Below are 21,093 nucleotides of genomic sequence, written 5' to 3'. Positions count from 1 at the left end.
AATCCACTTTTCTCATTTTCATTTTGGTTTTCTTATTTTTTGTATTGTAAAATATTCCATATCTGGATGTCTTTGCCTGTATTTCTCTTCTAATATCTTTGGTGCTACTCTTTTTGCATCGATTAGTTTTGCTTTCTCCTTTGCATAAATATTGCACCATATTAAATCTCTTTTTCTTTCACATGGCAATATTTCTTCTTCAGATGTCACCTGCTCCTCTTGTTTCTCCTTACTTTGGGGACTAGTTGTTCCATCATGCCATGATATGACCTGTGTTAAACTTTCTGCACTAAATCCTTCACTTTGCAAGTATTCCATTACTCACCTTCTATTTTTTTTAACGTCTACTTGACTAATCGTCTGTTTTACATTCCCTCTTAGTGATCTTATTTTTTTATTGTGAAATTTTCCATATCCAGATGTCTTTGCCTATATTTCTCTTTGAGTATCTTTGGGGCTGCTTTTTTGTGTTGATTAATTTGGCTTTCTCCTTTGCATAAATATTGTACCATATTAGATCTCTCTTTCTTTCCCATGTCCATATTTATTTTATTATACCCTTCAAACATCTCAAAATTGTGTTCTTTATATCTTCTTCTTTTTCCAAGTGACACAATGTTTCTTGGTCTGCATAGCATTTTTCTTGGATCTGTTGTATTGATGAACAGAATTTTTTATTTGAAGCTTCTAACAGTTTTTCTTGTGGAAATATTTTTCTTTCCTCCAATTTCTTAGTCTTTTTCTATGTTTTTTGTCTGACAATTCTGGGCATCTTGCATAATAGTAACAATACATAATTTCTTTCTTATCCTCAGTAGTCCACTCTATCATGTGTATGTCAGTTTTTTGGCCTATCAGTTTTTGTGATTTTTGTGGACTGCTACTTCCTTCTACAACAGGGGGTCCATCCTCCCCCCTAGGTGTGGCTTAACCCTATTGTAGGAATATTTCCATGTCTTGAGGATTCTACACTGTTATTTTGTTCCATGCCTGGTGTAAGTGCACCTACCAGGAGTGGACACTTTTTTTATCCTGGGACTTGTGCACCCAGCTATCTTCTTTATTTTTAAGCTACTTCTGTCCATGATATAGGCTATATAAAATGCAGTCTATATATCAGTGTCATTTTGGTGAGATATTATGAAAAACAGGGCCCACCTTGTGAAGGTATTCACCAAGCCTTGACAATGAATTCTAGTCCAGCAATACTTCTTTCCTTTTGCTGATTTTATCATCTCTCTATTCAGAAACCCCTTGATCAGTATAGCTGATTCCATTTACAATGAGCTCAGCACATAACTCTGTATTGCCTTTGAGGTTACGAAAATAGCCAAAGAATGTATTGTGGCTGTCCTTGCTCTGGGAGGCCAAATTTACCTCAAATTTGGCTTTGGTCAACTTTATTTGTCCTATTAGTTGTTTATTTAGTTTGAGAGTGCTTTTATCCTGCTAGGTACTGTACCTCCTAATTTTTGCCATGATTTTCTTCCTTCTGTTATACAGCCTATTGATGTGATTCTACCAGGGTGGCTTGTTTTTGGAGTTAGTTCTGTACTTCTTCCTGATGCCTCTATGCAGTTATTACCATGCTTATATAGGGTTTCTATGAACAGTTCTGCATATGCAGCAGTGCTCTCAGGGTTTATAGAGGCTTGACATTTTACCAGGTTATCACTTAATAGTAGGAAGTTACCCTTAGAGTAGTTGTTTATTCCAGGATTAGCTGGAGTTGCAGGTTTTATTTTTACTTGAAAGGGCATGATTTTGTGGTCTGAACTTGCCAGAGAAGACATTACACTAGGAGATGTGAAGCACTCTCCCTCATTAGTGAGGACTGGATCCAGTATGGCTGCACCCCTGGTTGGTGTATTAACAACCTGTTCCAGGGAGTTTGTGTTTACAATATCCAGAAATTTCTATGCCTGTATATTTGTTGTCATCATATATGATTCCCAGTTAATAGTGGGTGTGACACCCCTCCACTGGCCCAGTAATCAAAGAGCATCAATCCTCACCACTGGCAACAGCTAGGGGATGTACACACTGGGAGGATGACAAGTATACACACAGTAAAGTGCAATTTCCCTTAAGAGCACATAGAGATCACAGTCAGTCTGTGGCTGGGTTCTCCCTCTTTTTCCAGATCCCCAATAAGACTCCTCACTGACACAGCTATAGGGTTGAGATCTCAGCTGAGTGGTCAAGCTAAGACCTCCAGCACCCTCTCTGTCCAACCAGTGCTCCGTGTCCCTGCCCAAGTAGCTGAGACACACACACACACACACACACACACACACACTTTGAGATTTGATTGATATATAAATACACACACACACACTTAGGATAGGCTAGCACAGGTTTACTAACCGTGCCCCCTTTTGCTCAGACAATATGATAGTTCCAGCTGCCACCAGCCTCCCTTATCAGCTACTATATGGCCCTTAACAAAGGGTGTACAATCCTACTGTAATGTTGCTATTAATCCAAATGGTAGCCTGACCAAGACATGCAAGGTTATTTAGGAGTGGCCTGTACAGTGTCACCAAATACATATGCAAGTATTCTAAAAGCTTAAATATGTCTCACAAATATCGGCCACAAAGATAGGTTCAAATATATTTAATAATAAATGATAAAAGAACACAATGATACTCAGTAAATCAAACACAGTTACTTCAGAGTTCAAAACCACAGGAAATATTTAAAACAACAATGCAGGACAGTCTCAAATAAATACAGAAAACATCTAAACTAATCTTTACTTTATTCCTAACTATACCTAAAAAGAGTTACGATGCCCTAGAAACTTACTTACAGAGCAAGGCAAGTGCAGATGTTGATGATGAGTGAATGTTCTTGCTAGGTCCAAGACAAAATACAAAAATGCCCAATCTCTGTCTGAGAGAGTTCTTAAATTACTATCAAATATTACTTCTGGGTTAACTTAGATTACATCACTTTTTGTCACCTGACTTCAGTTCCCAGGCTAAAACAGAGACTAACAGAATTTAACATTGCTGTGTTAAAATACATATCTCTCAGATGTTTGCTGTTTCTAGAAGACATAAAACAATAAAACACTTACAGAACAATGCAAAAGGCACTCTAGTTCTAGACATTCTGTCTCCTTGATGCATTGAAACTAACTTGTATAACACAATCGTAAAGCTGTCTAATTTTAACTTATTTTCTTGAAGTTTTGCAGGTTACCCCTTTTATGTTCTACTTTCTACTGTTAAAACATACATTTGCACAGGTGTATAGTTTATATGCATTTCTGTTCTAAGTCAGCAGGGCATACTGTGGTTACATTTAACTCAGTACATAACATACAGTTCTGTATAAATCATATCAATATTCTCAAATGACATAGAATTATTTACAAAATTCTAGATAGCTGGACTGACAATATTTCCCTATATCACAGTGGGCTAATTAAATTATCCCGTGAATATGGTATGGGGTTGGATGGTAAATGTTTCCAATATATTTAAATATATAGTATGGGTCTCCTGGGTCATAGAGTGGGGCCTATAGCTTGCACAGAAGTGATATTCTTACACAGAAGTGGTATTGGATTTTGCCTATGATGATTTGAATGTGGAGAAGCCCAAGTGCATTGTCCTGTTGACCATCCTTGAAGTATATTTATTTCTGATGTAAATCGGGACAGCTTTGCCTTTAGTCCCTGTCTGTGTAGTAGCTTGTTTAAATGTGCGCAAGATATTATAACCTTGCACTGTTGGTTTGCTCTCTGTGGCATTAAACCATGTCTCAGTGACTGCACAAACATCAGCATTCTCTAAGATGAAGACAGCTTCTAGGGAGTGGAGTTTTTTGTTTAGCCTCCTACCACTGAGCAGTAACACATTTAGATTTTTTTTTGGTTTTGTACTTTTAGTTTGGCATTGTCTATAAAAAAAGGCACTATGGGGGAGGACAATGTTTTAGCTAATGTTCGAAAGCCAAGAAGGGTGAGGTGCAGACCTTCCCTGGCAAAGCAGCATGGTCTGTTGAACATCTTCTTCCATGCTGATAAATATTGCAGCCCCTTAGAATGATATCAGAAACTAAGCCAATTATTAAAGTCAATCTTCTTTTGTTCATATTATGGCATCATCTTTGGAGAAGGTAAAATGCTGCTCAATGCTAGTTTCATACCAGCCTGGGACACATACTCTGAGAAGAGCTCCATGATGTCTCTCTCTCTCTCTCTCTCTCTCTCTCTCTCTCTCTGCGCCTATTTCAGAAGACTGACAGACCAAAAGACTAACTCCCAAAATACTAACGGACTAAAAGAACATTACTAATACATTTGCAGACTGTACCCATTTCTATTTTTATATTCTTTACTGACATTTTTATTATCTTAACCTCTTAACCTGTAATAGCAGTATTTTCTCTCTCTGTCATGAACAGATGGATATCTGATTATATCTGAGTATATGAAATAGTACTAATTTATTTTTTTAATAAATTTCAGACTGTCACCTCAAGTACATATTTGCAGGTTAAGATATCTGATTGTTGAAGTACATGTACTTGTACAATTTTTCTACCCCCCTTTGTAATGTATATATGTGTGTGTATGTGTGTGTGTGTATATATATATATATATATATATATATATATATATATATATATATATATATATATATATTTATAGAGAGAGAGAGAGATATTGATAGATAGATGCAGATATAGATATAGCTAGCTATATATAGATAAAAACTGTACATATTGTAGAACGCTGGCCTTCTCACCAGAACCTGATCAGTCTACTTGGCCAGCTGGTCAGCACTACACTATTGCAAGTCATAATACCTGTGATGGTACTGTTTATTGGACTGGGTTACACATGTCAGGAGTGACAGGTATTCACCCAGCTCCTGCCAGATATCAATTTTTTCTAGGTACTGGTACATGTGCACACCTAGATAATTTCCAGGTATAAGTCACGCAGAAGGAAGAGTGTGGTTAAGGTCACTTTTTTTAGAGCAATGAGGAGTGCAGTCTCATGCCTTTACAGGTGGTGCCATCATTTGAAGAGCCAGAACCAGAATAAGGAAATTATGGTGTGAGTTTGGTATAACCAAAAATGCTTTGCCACACCTTACTTTTTCTTAAAGGCAACACTTATCAGACCATACAATTACTAATGGATTATTTCTATCTTTATCCAAATCAGTTAGGTGTTGCCAGTGATATTTCTTCATAACATTTACATTTTTACTTATGCCTGACTTGAGCAGCATTTGGTTTCATGCCACAAAGTAGAATCTCTCACTATTTATATTTATGTATGTATGAATTTATTTACTTATTTACATTTTTTATTAATATGTAGTGAAAAAAGAAATGTCAGTACTAATGTGAGGAAGTATTTGTAGGACTTAGATATACATTACTTGATAAGGTGTGACATACAGACCTGGAGGGATTAACCTTCATATTCATTACAACCTGACATTCAGATGACTATTATGAATTTTACTAGTATCTCTGTATATTAGGTAGTTTTGGTCAAGCAGCACATGTCCACAAACAGCCTGGTAAAGCCGCAGAGTGCTGCAGACTTCGTAAATGTCTGCAGTTCATTCACACCTTCTCAGACTCGTTCATGTAATGTGTCACACACATTCACAGTCAGCAAAAATCCGGAATACACCAATGTAACATTTGCTTTGTACTATGATTTGTACACATGCATATACATTTGCCTAATTTGCATACTAAAAATATATCTCAGTCTGAATTTATGCCAGAAGTTTGAGCTGTGCCAGATTGTTTTGAATATAGCCCAGATAGGTGGCAAATTACTTAGGAAACCTCATAATCTAAAAGTAAGAAAAAGTTTATAAAATAAGTAAAGGTTTTTAACAATGCAATTAACAGTTCCTGCTATAGTGTTTTAAAGGTCAATTGCAATGCATTTTGAACTGCATTGTGATTTTACATGAAAAGAGAGTTTAATTATGGGGAACTACTTCTGAGTTGCTTGACGCTCTTCTCTGTTCATTGGAAATATAATAACTGAACAATGCAGCATTCTTATTGTCCATAGAATTTAGACCTTATTTTTGAACTTTGGCAATGTTTATTATGCATAAGACAGAAATACAGATGTGTACTTAAAGTGTTGTTTTACTAATGTTGGTGAGGGAAGAGTACCTAGAAAGGGCAGACACTCAGACAGTCCTGTATTTTTGGATTGAGAAATCAGAACTTGTGCTCTTTGATATCACATTTGTGTTAGATTTATTTATGTAGTTTTGTTGTTGGTAGGAATAGTAGGCCAGTGGTTTACAGTTTAACTGCTGATGTCATGCAGACTGTACTGTGGCAAATGTCTGACAGTAGCCTTTTTATTTATTTATTTATTTTATTATTTATTTTTTTGTTTGTTTGTTTTTTTTTTTTTCCTGTTTAGTGCAGATGGAGAATACGGGATCCAGACTTAGACTAGATAACTTTAGCTATGAGGAAAATTATGTACTCATGGCAGCTCTTAGGACATATGGCAATCTGCTGCTTGGTAAAGGGGGCTCAGACAAGCTGAGAGCAAAGCATGGAGCCAATTAGTTGTTGAAATCAACGCAGTTGGAAACAGAAACAGTTCTCTGGCACAGTGTAAGAAAATGGTGAATAATATGGTAGGAATGCTTGAAGCAAGGCTAGGCAGAATGCAATTTTCAGGACCATTGCAGGGAGAGGGTCTCAGAATCTTATTAAGTTAACAACAGATAATGAATGCCTTCTGTCCATCCATGGAGATGACTGTGACAAAGAAGATGGTGTAACTGGAATAATTAGAGGTGGTGTGGACACAGTTCGTTATCATTAAGCCAGCCTTGTACGTCAGCAGCTAATCACTATGATGGCAGACTTCATGGTAATTTTCTCCCCATGTAAGCATGCCATACTATATGCTGTTGCAGTATTATTAATGTGTTGTAATAATGTCTTTAACAGAGTCAGCATCAGAAACAAACAGTTCAACTGTAGCAATAAGTATGGATGACGTCTGCAGTAGAATGGGTGTTGCTGCTACTGCTGCTGTTGCTGCGGATGATAACAATGAGGGTGTAGTTGTACTTATGAGGCACCAAAGGGGAAGAGGCAGGCAGACTCCCAGTGAAATGATAGGCTCTCTCACCTCAAAATATGCTAGTAACTACAAAGTGACACTGCATCACAAAGTCAAACAGACTGACATTCTACTCGCACTTGTACACCAGTTGCAAACATGCCCTTCTACACCAGTGTCTCCACACACAGAAGAAAAGTTGGAGGATTAAGGCAGGCAGTCTGAGGCCACTTTGCCCACAGTGACAATATTACAAAGAGGTGTTAGGTGCAGAAATTATTTTGAACTACCTCAAGAAACACATAAAGCATTGGCAGCACAACAGGAAATGTGCTGTGACATAGCTAGTGCTCTAACCAATGCAACGGAGAGTCATAGTGAAATGGTTAGAGTCCTATGGGGTATGTATGAAGATTTCAAACAGTACTTTGAGTTGTCCAAGAACAGGGATAATGCCATGATGTCACGGATGTGTAGTATGGTGGCACACCAGGTGTCATTTACAGCCTCCATTCGTACACTGGTTCCGACATACCAGAGTCAAGCCAGACTTAACCAGTGGAAGGGGACAGGGTCACTGTCTGGACACTTGGGGGAAGATCACATGATACTAGCACTGGCTCTCAAGACAGTAATGTCAGCACTCACAGTGAGCAATGAAATCACATTTCACACATGCCAAGTCACCAGTCATCCACACTTAGGAGAATCTCATGTTCCATGTCAAGGTTACAAACACAAACCACTATCAGGTCACCGACAGGAGGATCACCTTCCTCCTCTAGATCACACCATCACACTAACTCACCTTACAGATCTCATGGTAGCATATCCTCCATATCTGTTTCACCATCACAGGTCTATCAGTAGGAGAATTGTATGACATGTTTGATCTGGAGCTACTGTGACTTTAAATTTCTTTAAAAGTATGTCATTGCAATGAAACTAAGGATTAGTTGGTGGGGAGGGTGTTGGAGTGGGCATACATGTAAAGTTATTCCCTTTGAAGCTATTACTTTCACGATATTCTGAAATTGCAATCTTGTACATTTGTGTTTAAATGCAGTTGTGCTGTGGGGAAGACAGAAGTATATGTACATATGTTAAGTACATACAAACTCTATCACTGCACAAATTAAGATATATTTTGACCTCATTAATGTTTTACATGACAGTAAGAAAGAAATCTGATGTGCAGTGCAATATAATTCCTTACAGGTAAATAAAAAATGAATGTTGCAGTTTTCACTACTGACATTAACAGTTTCTATTGAATACTAAATAAATAATTAAAAAACAGTTATTAAATACAGCATGTGTAACTGTTGACTTCTTTAATGATTTGATGCCTTTCAGCATCACTACACAAGAGTCAGTGAGCACTCAGGCAAACAGCTAGTAATAAAAAGAATATGTTAAGATGAGAAATAATGTCAGATGAATAGTGACAGCAGACCATGCACCACACAACACAGCCCACAGGTATCACTGCATGCATTAATTATGCTGTATGTTTTTTTTTTAAAGGCAAACTAACCCGAATGTGCTGGTCCATAGTACTGGACTAGACACCACCTCTCTACCTGTACACTCACATATACTGCACAAGCCTGTGGTACGGGGTCCCTTACAACTGCTGCTAGCTGGTCATCATTACTCATAGTGTACTACAACTTGGTGCTGCAGTGAGAGTATTGGTCACTTTACCACCAGACTGGTGCACAATCCTATTATGCAGTGAACATCCTACACACAGTAGCTTGGTCATACTGAAGGGCACCCCCAGACTCATCCAGACAACTGATATGGCTCTTCAGGAGGCAAAACACCCTCAGTCACAAAATGGGTAGAGAACAGGGATGTGTTATATTTCTCCTCATCACCTGTAGATGGATTTCTCACTGAAGTCGTGAGCCATGGTTGCAATAAATATCTGGCGTCCTCTTACATAAAAAAGAGAGACACAGAGAAAGAGGAGGGAAGATGAAATAAGAAAATACAGATTAAAATACAGAAATTGGCTTTAACATTAATAACTACATACTAAAAAAAAAGTTTCATCTTACCAATAAGATAACCACTGGGCATCCTACCATGCAGAAAGACGTGGAAAGGTGAGATAGTGTGCCAGATGTGGGGATCATGTGCACTTCCAGGATGCTGGGCAGATACTTTGGTGATGCACCACCATTCATCACATACTACATGGCAGTTGATGGAATGGATGGCCTTCCTATTGCAGTATCTCTCACCCTGTGCACTGAGTACCTTAGGGAAATGTGCCATCCCATAAAACACACACATGGTTTGAGCTTGGTGCTGACATGACACCAGGAAATAGATGTACAAATGTATGTGCCAGGGCTGCATCCAGGAAGTCCTTCAGTATCCTCAAAGCAGAAGCCTGGGATATCCCTTAGGTATCCCCACCTTATATCTGGAAGGTCCCCGTAGTAAGTATGGTGAGGGCTATACATACTTTGGTGTCTATAGGAATAGAAGTCCATACATTCCTCCAGTGCTTCTATAAGGGTCAGACTTGCCCATTTAGACCCTTATAATGTCCCTGTTCACTCTAAACCTATCAAGGATTTCCTGATTATCAAAGTTGTAATGAGTAATTCTTTGCATATATTTTTGCCTTCTTGGTAGGTGAGCGCTGCTGGGTACAAATGGTTTTGGCCCAGCCAAGACAAGCAAATTTGACTTAGAAATAGCAAAGGTCACAGTGGGAGACATAATTTTCACCCATTGCAACTCTGATATTTTTGATGAGTTTTCCCCTTTTATAATGCATCTGTGACAAGCACGAAAAAGTAGGAAAAACTGATTTTGAAATGCAGTTGATGTAAAATAGCATTAATTAGCATAATAACATTTATGTCTCTTCTCATTACCATCTCATTTGCATACCTACATTTGGGGTCACTACAAATTGACAAAACTGGCCTCTATGAATTGCAGCTTAGGTGTGCCTGTCCATTCTCACCCCCCAATTCCCTAATACATTTGCGCTACTGGTTCTGAATACCACCCTAATTGTTTTCACCACAAAATGGCACTCAGAAATTAAGAACTTTAACCAATATTCTATCCTTCTGTTCCTTCTGCCTCACATACCTCAGGTTTTAACTACAGACATCTCATTGATGAGTATTTAGTGGCATGACAGAGAATCTGTAGTCCACAAATGCCACGTGATGAGTCCTGTATTTCTAGAACAGCACAACAGATAAAAAGAAGAACAGGATGTATCCAGGCACCCATATTTATCAAGCAACATAGATGTGGCTAAATGCATTAGACAGTTGAGGGCAAGGTAGCAGCAAGTGGTTGTCTACTCATATCTGTACCGGATTATTATTGTGGTTGAAATGTTTAATAAAGTTTTTTGCATGAATATCATTATTATTATTATGGCTTTTCATTGAATCTACATTTCAATCTCTTTTTTTGCCATGTGTATTAGTAACATTCTACTACCCGAACTCCACTTTTCTCCCCTGGCTCTTAATGGGTCTTGCTCATTCAGTTTATGTGAAGCTCTGGCTGCTTGTTGTTTGCTGACTGTGGGTCATTAGGTTTACCTTTATTTACCTGGATTTTTGTCTGCAGTCTTCATTCTTGAATATACTGACTGCATTTGTTTAATTGGTAGTCTCTGTCCTTTAGGTTTTACAAATATTATATAGATGCACATTATTGTTTTGTGGTGGGTTGATCTTCCAACATTTGAACACTTGAGTTTTGATTTTTGAAGTGTTATTAATGCTTGCTTGCAACAGTCTATGTTTGTTATCTTGTTATTTTGTAGACCTGCTATGATGCCAATAAACTACCGTATGCGCTTGCTCTGTTGATTACACTAGATACTTGCTTCTCCCTCCAATTTTAGAATTCTCCAGTGGCTATATAGGTTTTCAAGTGGATGGCCTTGATGTATTGTCAAACAAATTACTGTGTCTCATTGGATGTTTTTTTCTATTTACCTTGGCTTGCCAAGAGCCAAAAGATCAGTATATTGATTATCTTTCTTTTTAGTGGATGTGCAGCTTGTTTCTTTATAGTCTTCATACAGATGTTTAGGTAATGACCTAGACCTAATGGCTGCATTCCGTTGTACTGTTTCTTAGATTGGTCTTGACTTTTGGCATAACTTGTAAATAACCATAGTTATTTACCTACACTGCAGTTCATATATGCCCTGACTTTACCAGGACACTAACATTAGGTTTCACTTTCTAATGAATTTGAATTTTTAAATATTTACCATTTAACTGTTTTTTTGGATTACTATTTGATTTTTGTCAGCTTTGCTGTAATAACTTTCTGGAAGTTTTTTTTGTCGTTGTTTTTATATGCTGCTGGAGGATTTGCATAATAAGAATTTCATTGTACTTTGTGATGCTGTCTCTAATAAATATGAAAATGAAGATGAATTGAATTAAATCAAATCTTAAATTCTGCTGCTTGTTATTATAATTAACATAATGGCATTTTTTTATTTAACAATCTTTTTCTTTGCACTTTGGCGGTTTTGTACTATAATCTTGTTCCTGAAACCTGTCAATTATGTGGTAGGTGAGATATTCTGAAGCAGCGTAGGGGTAGATCCTGAAGGCAGAACAGTATATTGACTCCTATCTTTTTGGGGCACGCCTGCCACTGATATGCCATCTTCCAACTTGAGATGAAACGTTGGCCTTTCAAAGATTTGGTTTTGTATAATATATCAGGGAGCTAATTATCTTTGGCAGCCAGGCAGGAAAAATAATTCACACTGTCTACCATGATCTGGCCAAGACATTCAATAAAATGCCCCATTCAGGCATTGTTGGCAAATGCATGAGGTTATTTATAAACACTTATGTAACCCAATCGATAGCCAGCTTACTCACAGACAGGACCCAGGAAGTTGGAAATGGGAAGTCCACCTCTACAAAGAGGCCAGTCACCAGTGAAGTCTCTCAAGGTTCAGTCATGGGACCGGTCCTTTTTGACATCTACTTTTCTGAAGTCAGTGCCAACATCACTGGCAGCTGATTACAAATTAGGAGCTGTCACAGAATCCATCACTAGTTCTAATGTTCTCCAGGAAGGGCTGACTCAGACAATTAACTGGTGTCAGTGGCATAGACTAAAACTAAATACCAAGAAATACATAATAGCATCCTTTGGGAAGTCATCCACCCCTAGTAACTATCATATTGGTAAAATGCCCCTAAGAATCGACAAATAGTGAGGGCCTAGGAGACATCAACGGTAATCTAGCCTTTGACCATCATGTGTCTACAATAATCAGTACATTAGTCTATGTTGTGCAACTTATAAACAAAGGTATGACATCCAAGTCTAAGGAGGTAATTGTGCCACTGTATTCAGCATTCATCAGAACTTTCATTGAGTACAATGCTCCCTTTGCTATGTACCTAATTAGGCACATCCAACAACTGGAACATCTACAGAGTTTGTTCACTAAAAGAATACAGGACATAAGTAACATGACTTATTCAGTCCATCTCCAGGCCCTATGTCTGTATTCTCTCTCCTACAGGTTGTTGAGGGGAGATATGTGTCTGGCATACATGGCATTATCAGACCCCATTTTGATGGACTTCCTGCTTATCCTCAAAACAAACAGCACAAGAATTACCCATTCTAAAGACTTAAACTGTGCCTGTAATATAAACAGGACCAGCTGGAGAGACAGGTATGTATCCCAGACAAAGACTACCTCTTCTTTGGAGCAGGATACCCATCCAAGTGAAGCAGAATTCCTTCCTAACCCATTTCAAGTGTAACTTGGACAACTGGATGAGGAACATGAATTTAATCCATGGTTTGGCACCTATGTCTCTAACGGACACAGGGAGCCTGTAAATGGTATATCTCCCAGTCCTGTTCTTATACTTAGCAAAGATACCAGAATTTATCAGAGATTTGGGATGCATGGATAGGCTTAAAAATGCCCCAGTGGTTCTTAGCCTAGTGCACACATATTAACCAATGAACAGAAGTTTGAGTACCTCTGGCTCTAGTTCAATACAAAATTGAGTTATATCCAGAAATGAACCTGTTGTCTTTAAAGATCTGTTCAAATATGCTGACTTGATATTCATTAAGCAGACATAGTTAGACAGTAAGCTTGTCCACTGTCTGGTGCTTGTTCCTCCTCCCTGCTTAGCTGTGGTGGGTTACCCAGGATCTGGTAAGAGCAAGGGAGCATGGTAATTTGTTGTCACTGCTTTGAAACTTGACAAAGGTTACATTTAGTGCAATCAGTACCTTTGAATATATTATCGGCATAGGAGCAAGCAGTAGATTTCGTCTTATTTATCATCTACCCAGTAACCTGAAATTGTTCTTTTAGGTTTCATAGGCCTCCTTATTGACCCATTGCTGTTGACAACAAACAGGTTAGTTTTGTGTGACTTCAGCATTTGAGTTGAAGATGTGTCCATGACCTTTAAACAAGTTTCCTTTGTATTTTGAAAGGATTTGGCTTTGTTCAGGAAATTACCTGACTTACCTATTGTTTTGAACATACTGTGGACATGGTGTTTCAACTCTGTGTTTCTCCATCAGACTGGGTGGCTGATCTGGTCACATAGTCAGACCACCATCTTATTCACTTTTAGCAGATTTTTCCCAGATATATAGTTCCTGATCTTGTGTGAGATGAATGTAAGAATTGGAACACTGTACTATGTAATCATTTTGTTCCTGTCTTTGACCAAGCCCTTATAGTTCCCAGTGTAGGTGCCTCTGTTGAGCTACTTTCAGCCTGTAATACAACAGTTTGTTCTTCACTAGACTTGCATGTCCAATCTCATGTAGTTCCAGTGTTCGTTAAAGCATGTGAGCTGTGATTTGATATTCAGCGCCATGCTTTGGACAGACGAGGATGAAGGCTTAAGCATAAATTTAATTCAAACTAATGGAATGCTACTAGCCTCCGTAGTAAACACAATGAACCATTACATGTCAGTAATGGCATGGATGCTGTTTCTACTGCCTCCTTGTTTACAGCTCCTACATTAATGATGTAGATAGACAGACAGACAGATAAATAGACACATTCAAAAACATAAATCCTCCTCTCTTGCATCTAGTGACATACAAGTAAAACATCACAAAATAGCTGCAAAATCAATTCCATACCTAGTGTCTATACTTATAAATGGCCTTCTCTAAGAATCAGTAGGCTGCAAATTATAAAAGCAATCCTATAATACTATATTATATTATATTATATTATATTATATTATATTATATTATATTATATTATATTATATTATATTATATTATATTATATTATACTATAATAAGGTGGCAAATCTCTTGAACTAGCAAATTACAAACCTACACTCTCTACCTTTTTATCTAAAATGCTTCAAAAATGTGTTCACCTACAATTCACCAACAGTCTAAAAGAGAACAGTATACTTTCCAAAACATATCATGAACTTAGGCCAGTCTATAGGAAAGAAATGGCCCATTAACTTAAATGGACTATATTCATGAAAGATGAATTCAAAGTGAAATGGCTGCATCCCTATTTTTAGTTCTATTCGAAATCAGTTGACACAGATTGCATTTATGTACTATTACTCCTATTTAAATCACTGGACTTAATTGGTTTTATATTTATCTCTGCCCCTGAACACAGTGGATACTGTGGATTGATGAGTTGTCAACACTTCAGAAAATAACAATAGAAAAACTAGCAGAAACAATCTTAACTACTAAACCCACATTAAAATGAACTAATGGCATTTTTCATCCCAAGTCAGCAATCAAACTATTGCAACTTAAAAAAATATATATCATAAGACCATACAAAATATAAACCTGTTGGGGATTATAATTTACCATAGAGTAAGATTAATTCAACACATGCAGCATGTTTAAAAAACAACCCCAAACTAGATATCCTTCATAAAGCCAAACCTTTTCTAACAGACTATGCATGTAAGATTATAACTCAGACCTGTCTTCTCCCTATTATCCTATATGTCGCTTCAATTTTCATTAGCCTATAGTTCCCTCAGCTAGCTAAACTGGAGAAAGCTTATAATAAAATGTCAAAGTTTACAAGTAGCATAATTTACCAAAAAAAATCAGTCTGGCATTTTAGTCCCTTAACTGACTTATTCCATTAAAACTGCCAACAACATTATCTATACCTAAAACAAATGTCCTGCCACCAGCTGTTTGTTAAACTGGTACAAATTCTAGAGAAAATGTCCTCTCTAAGTCAACACCTAATACTCATTGAACAATCTAAAAAATCGTAACAGTGACTGCCTGTACTAAATGCCAACAGAAAAACATAAATATCTCATTTCATTTGACATTTAAAGTCTAATTGATAGCATAACTTTGAACAAAATGGTCCTGTACCCACAACAACCCCATTATTAAGTCCTCTTCTTATTCTGAATCATCTGCTATCTATAATTTAAATTCCCAGTAAAAATCATACCAATCAAAAACAGTTTTGCCCTTTTTCCAGCCTCATTACCAAGTTCTCTTGTAGTGGCATAGCTTGGAAAGGGCAAAGGGGGAAGCCACTCTGGGTACAAAATGTCAGGGGTGCAATCAGCAAATGCTGATTAGTCTTTGGTGCATTATTAGCATTTGGAACTGAATGTCAATAGATCATTTGTTGCCAAGGCTGAAGCAGTTCAGTGCTCCATGTGTGGTATAAGCTGTATGATGTTGCTTTGAAAAGAAAAGCTTAAATTACAATGTGGCTAGATGCATACACTGTAAAATAATGCTGAATGGTCTGTGATATGTGTGAGCTTAACATGCCATATACTCTATGTTTTGTAGATGTGTGTGAGCTTAATATGCTGTAATTACTATATAGATTAAATAACATAGTGATCGCCAGTTAAGTTATACACCCCTGAGACTTATATAATACATTTTTCCTTTTAAATAATGCATGCAAATGTATGCAAAACTGGGCTTTTCTCACCATGCCACTGCTGAAAAGGAGCTTTGCCCACCCAGATTTTACGAGTATTCAAAGGAAAATAAATTAATTCAATCAATCATTAAATAAATAAATAAACGGATGGATGAACGAATGCTCTGATTGCGTTGATGTCAACCAACATTTGATGATCATTACTTTGTTTATCAAGGCTAGGTCTCCTGGAAGAAGGCAGCATTGCTGTCAGGGGAGCCTTCTTATGCAGCTAATCAACTGGCTGCTGACTTTCATGTGGTGGCGACTTTCTGAACAATCTGGCCTGTCTTTCCACCCGAAAACACATTCTGCTAGACAGAGTAAGTTGGTTACTCAGTTTTTCAGAGCTACCTTACCCTCAGTGTAGACTGTATCATCTTCCACAGCAAGCTTAATAGGTGATTACAGTATTTCTGTGCAGTTTCTAGCTTGGATTTGAGATGGGTTTCAGGAAAATGTGTAATTCAGAATTGCTTCCCTCTATATCTAGTATGCACACTGTTACATGCAGCCTGGAGTTCTGCTCAACCATTTTTTTACCTGTGTTTATGAGCTTGGGACAGTAATTTACCTAGGAGAAACGTGAAACCAGGTTGCCATCTATCTGAGTTAGTGGTAACTCAGGTGGATGTAACATATCCCTTAGATCCTATCAAAAATAGTATGGGAAAGTTCTCTGATGCCCTGTCCAAAGTTCTTCTCGTAATATGAATACCACTTGTGAACTGCTCTGAAAAGAGGCTGCTGGCCTAATTGGACTAGTCTGGTCAACAGAGTCTAAATAAATAGAATAAATCTGTTGTTGTCACTGCTCTTTAAGTGCTATGGTTTTCCATCTGAGTTAACTCATTGCTTCCTACAAATGTAGAGTCCCTAAAAAAGATGACTTTCGGTGTATCTTGTAAGACTATACTTGTCTTTATAGGAGAATTCCTTGTACTTCTGTAATGAGGATACTCATCACTCTCTTCACAGTCTAATTTCTGAAGTCCTGGTAAAGTTGCATACATCAAACTAAAGCAACATAGTGGCCTCTATAAACTGACATAATCTGATAAGCATGACAGTGAAATAGCATGAGATGTGCTGAGCTAGGTGCTCCTAAGGAGTGTTAGCAGAAAGTTACGAAAAATGTGATGTAAGTTCCTAGGTAGGTAAGTATGAAGCTATTCTAAGCCTAGCCAAGCTCCCTTTAATTGTGAGAATCAAACCCTACACCTTCTGTCTGTGAGGTAAACACCTTAACCATTATGACACCCCCAAACCCGTACATTTCCATGTTTATATTAATAATGCAAAAACCAAAGTGTGATAGTTTCTTGTTGCTGGTGGTGGTGTATTCAAGCAGTGGTGTTGGAAAAAAATGACATTAAAACATGTAGGGTAATGCAAAGACATTCTTTGACATAAATGCTCTTTTAGAAAAGCAGTTAGGATTATTGCTTATATTTTCATAAATGCATTAATTTTATAAAAAGCTGTGTGGCCTACAGATGAACAAATGATGCCATCATATAGAAAGTATTAAGGCACACAATGTTGCCACTGACACTTGCTTGTACACATTCAGTTTTGCAGATTAATATTTTAAAATATTGAGAAATTCTAATATGAATAATCTGGCGAGACCTACCAGTATCGCAAACCAGCAATATGCTGACCTGTCTTGTCATAAAAAAGCTTGTTGGAAAGCAATTGTACAGATACTCAGCTCTGTCTCTGATATCCTGGACCTATCTTGCATACTTAAAGAGACATAACCCTTTGTTTGACCATAACACAAGTATTTTTGGCAAACAAAGTACATTTTTGTTTCGTAAATATGCAATATAAAATCAGCATCTGCAAACAGACCTTTCATATGGTGTATAGGCCGTTGTCTACCAAAGAGATATCATATTTTACATTTGTCACATCATTTATGAGATATTATAAATTTAATGAACTGTGTTTCTAATACAGGGTTTGGAGAAAAGCTCTCAGGAAGCAAGTGGTTTCCTGGCTTAGAAAACTTCAGGAAGCAAAGGTGTTATTTAATGTCTTGTTGTTCAGGATTAAATGAGTTAAACAAAGATTTTATTGCCCCATTTCACCTACCGCATTATCTCTAACATCCCATTTAAAGGTAGTGTTATTGAAAAGGTTGTAGTCTCACAGGTTGAATCTGTACTCAGGGAATACAATGCAAATGACCCTACTCTGTCCACAGAAGACAGAGTACTATGACAAGTCTTACCTGGGTCTTGAATTACTTTGTAATGATGATGGATCAGTGGAACTATACTGTTCTTGGTTTTCCATTTAACATACTCAATCACAACATGCTTCATGATTGGCTACAGAACTGTTACACATCTCCTACCTTGCAGGACATGGTCAACTGATTTTTTCCTGGATAAATCTGTAATCAGTTTAACCCATCACATTTGGACTTCCTCAGGGTTAAATACTACACTATCTACTGTCCTCTGTATATATGATACCATTATGTGATCTCATCAAACAAAGACAGTTCTTCAGTTTCATTGCTATGCTGATGGTGTTTAGCTTTACCTCTATATTTATCAGGTTATGTCTGTTGTTGATTCATTAGGAGAGAATCTGGAATGCGCCCAGAACTGGATGACTGTTAATATCCTATGGCTTAACATGCCGTGGGTTCTTACTATGTCTGTTCATGCATCTTTTATGGACATCTATTGTCCAGCTCTTAACCAGACTGTGATCTACACCATGACAGGCTAGCTTTTGTTAGCAAGGTAAAAAGTCTTGGTGTGAAAATTGATGACAAATTGAACTCTTGCAGCTAGCCGTAAAAAACTTTGTAAAGGCAACAACAAAATAACTCCCAGAAGGGAGGATCTTTGGAGGTACATCTTGTATCTTTAAAAGCTGAACACACATTTTAAAGTTCCCAACTACAAAACATTAACATTGCAGGCCCTCTCATCATTGCTAGCACTTCACTGTCTAATGGTAACCTTTAACCTCAAAGATGCTGCTTACCATTATACTTCACACTTCACACGGCACTGCAGTTGCTTTCTCAAATTTTATACAGGGGACTGTCACTATCTGTTTACCTCCTGGCCCTTTGGATTGGCTACTTTAAAGCGACTTTCCAAAATGCATGCTTTTAGTCATTGCTTATTGCAAAACAAAGGGCACTCATATTTAACCCTACCTATATGTCATATTTCATTCAGGCTTTATCCTCTGAGGAGGAAGCAGAGGTGAACAGGACTCAGCAATTCACCATGCATTGTTTACAAAACCTGTGATTTTCTTTGAACATAACCAAGTCAAGTTTCAACCTTCCAAAACAGTGGAACTCCTGAAGACCTTCCTGGACTCCAGCTACTAGACAGCCTTGTACCCTCAGGACACAATGGATCACTTTCACAATATTTTCAGGTTCTGACACGTGATCACAGCCAGGAAACTCTTAAGGCCACAGAGATATATGGCATCCAACAAATTAATAATCTCCCTGACAAGGATGCACATGATGTACCTCTAGTGGTACCAAAAAATAACCTGGGTCAGCACTGTCACTTCAAAGGATATTGCCCCCAGGCTACTTGCATCAGATAAAAGCTGGAGTAGTGATCAATCCAGATAAGACAGAATTAAGGATGTCCTTCTGACAGAATCAGAGTAAACCAGTCCTAAACACAGAGATTTAATTGCTGGCGAGGAGAGGAAATGGGTGCCTTGATCTAGGCCCACAAAGCTTTCAAGGTAATCTGAGAAAAAGGATGTAGCAAGTGACAACAGGCAACATGACTTTAGTGTGGCATCTTATAAAAGCAAAAGACCATTGTTTTGCCTTTTGTTACTCTTATCATGGGAAAAGTCTGGAGGGGACTGTGAGGGCTCACAACACCAGGGATATAGAAGCAACTGTAATTTTCTTGGTGAAAGAATGAATACTCCGGCTCTTTTGATGACTGCTACTATGTCTTTAGTCCATCCTTTCTCTAAACACCACAGGCCGATCATTGCTTCCAGGGCAGAGATGCATTTCCTTCCACCATTTTGTAGTACTTGTTATAACCCACCACATCCAAGTCTTCTACTACTAGCACCTTGTGAGCACTAAGAATTGTCTCAGTAGTCCGTAATACTGCAGCAGTGAGCTATATGAAGAATATATTACAACTGTACAAGAACTTACCATAACAGTATTTGTTCTAATAGGAGATTTATTTATTTATTTTATTTATTTATTTTACATTTGTTAACCGGGTTAGTCTGGCTGAGCTTTTGGCTCATTTTCAGCAGAGACCCGGGGAGAAAAGCTCCTCAGGACTAGAAAACAATTTATTAAATTTTAGTAACATAGTAGTGACAATCAGCTATAGGATCTTACAAGCAGAGACCTGGAGAGAAAAAAAGCTCCTCAGACAATTCAATTATACAGAGTATTAACAATTGGCAGACAACTATGTAAGTTTTTGCAAACAATGTTTTAAACAATTAGCAGAAGAGAATGTGACTAGTTACAATATTATTTAAGCTGCTTAGAGCAAAATGAGTTAATAGTTAGGCAGATGCTTATTTAAAGTGGGTAGGATCTAGTTGTGTAGGAGTTTGGAAACAAGAAAGGAAAGTAAGAATGGCTAGTAGGAGATGTGGGGGTGGTAGAGTATAGGAGACAGACTAGACAGGTAGGTTGTTTTGAGACTGTAAGAATTAAGAGTGGTTGGAGACAGAGGAAGGGAAGAGGTAGAAGAGGCAGGGGAATAGTGTCAGAGATATATTGAGTGAGATAGTGAAATAGGTGAAAGGATGGTGGTTTCAGGGTGGTTGGCTACAGTGGCAAGACCACTTTGATTTTAGGTATTTCCTTGTGGCTAATTTGAAACTTTTGCTATGCTGGAGGAATTTTATTTCCAAGGGGAGTTGGTTCCAGGATGTAGCTGGGTTATAGTTATAGAGAAGGCTGCCTATTTTGGTTTTGGGTTTGTAGATTTCTAATAATTCTTGATTTGAGCTGTGTAGCATCCTAGCAGGGGAATATTTG

General features: G+C 37.7%; 1 protein-coding gene across 8 annotated transcripts in view; it reads left to right on the top strand.

Annotated features, from left to right (window-relative positions):
- The window catches only part of ABLIM3 (actin binding LIM protein family member 3), a 3,936,655-nt gene that overhangs the window by 897,068 nt on the left and 3,018,494 nt on the right, over positions 1-21,093 (top strand). The gene's annotated exons all lie outside the window — the stretch shown is intronic.

The sequence above is a fragment of the Protopterus annectens genome, chromosome 4.part0 (genome assembly GCF_019279795.1).
Source record: "Protopterus annectens isolate FY-2018-M chromosome 4.part0, PAN1.0, whole genome shotgun sequence".
NCBI classification, from domain to species: domain Eukaryota; kingdom Metazoa; phylum Chordata; order Ceratodontiformes; family Protopteridae; genus Protopterus; species Protopterus annectens.
This window is presented reverse-complemented; position numbering and strand designations above follow the sequence as displayed.